The 960-nt window shown below is 53.0% G+C and overlaps 1 non-coding gene across 1 annotated transcript; it reads left to right on the top strand.

The window, feature by feature from the left end:
• Nucleotides 1-294: 294 nt before the first annotated feature.
• TRNAV-AAC lies at nt 295-367 on the top strand. Its single transcript has one exon. It is a non-coding gene; the product is annotated as a tRNA-Val (tRNA).
• The last annotated feature ends 593 nt before the right edge of the window (nt 368-960 follow it).

Below are 960 nucleotides of genomic sequence, written 5' to 3'. Positions count from 1 at the left end.
AGTCTCTAAGGTGCCACAAGTACTCATTATTTTTGCAGATAAATTCATGGAGGTGAAGTCCATTAATGGCTATTAGGCAGCCTGGGTAAGGAATGGTATCCCTAGCCTCTGTTTGTCAGAGGGTGGAGATGGATGGTAGGAGAGAGATCACTTGATCATTTCCGGTTAGGTTCACTCCCTCTGGGGCACCTGGCATTGGCCACTGTTGGCAGACAGGATATGGGGTTGGATGGACCTTTGGTCTGACCCAGTCTGGCCGTTCTTATGAAGGGAGGGGCAGAGCCCTGCAATAGAGTTTCTGTAGTGTAGTGGTTATCACGTTTGCCTAACATGCAAAAGGTCCCTGGTTCAAAACCAGGCAGAAACATGATGGCTTAATTTTTCCCAGCTCCTAGTGGCCTGTCCCTGCTGTTGTAGGAGCAGCAGTGATTTCTATGCTCAATAGGTCTGTTATACTTCCCCCATTCCCATTTTTGTCTCCTCTCCCTCTCTGAATGCCTGTGAAGTGGCTTTCCCCCTCCCCCTCCCGCTCCCTCCTGCCATGCTTGTGGGATGAAGGGGCTGATTGAACAGCTGGAAGATCAGAAGAGCTGCTAGATAGACAAGGTGTCTGGGACTCTCATTAGGCAGCGATCACACACCCAGAGCATGGACACTGGCTGAGGTGGAGTGTAACCCACCAGATGCAGCCAAGTCATCTCCAGTCGCAGGCCATGAGGAGCAGGTCCTTAAAACGGGAAGGGGCCCTGTGCTCAGGAGTCACTCACAAGCTTGTACCTCCAGTGAACGCCCTTCGCCCCGACCGTCTGGCCAGTGGTTCGCTGCGTTGCAGTTCATTGTGCCTCAGGAAGACTTACCTTCATCGCACCGTCCATCGCGGTGCTGGGAGACACTTACCTGGCAGAATCCTGTGCCTGCCTCTTGTCTTCCCAGGGGTGGCTACTTGCAGCCCAGGAGAAG

This window comes from Mauremys reevesii, linkage group 14, assembly GCF_016161935.1.
Source record: "Mauremys reevesii isolate NIE-2019 linkage group 14, ASM1616193v1, whole genome shotgun sequence".
Taxonomy (NCBI): Eukaryota; Metazoa; Chordata; order Testudines; family Geoemydidae; genus Mauremys; species Mauremys reevesii.
This window is presented reverse-complemented; position numbering and strand designations above follow the sequence as displayed.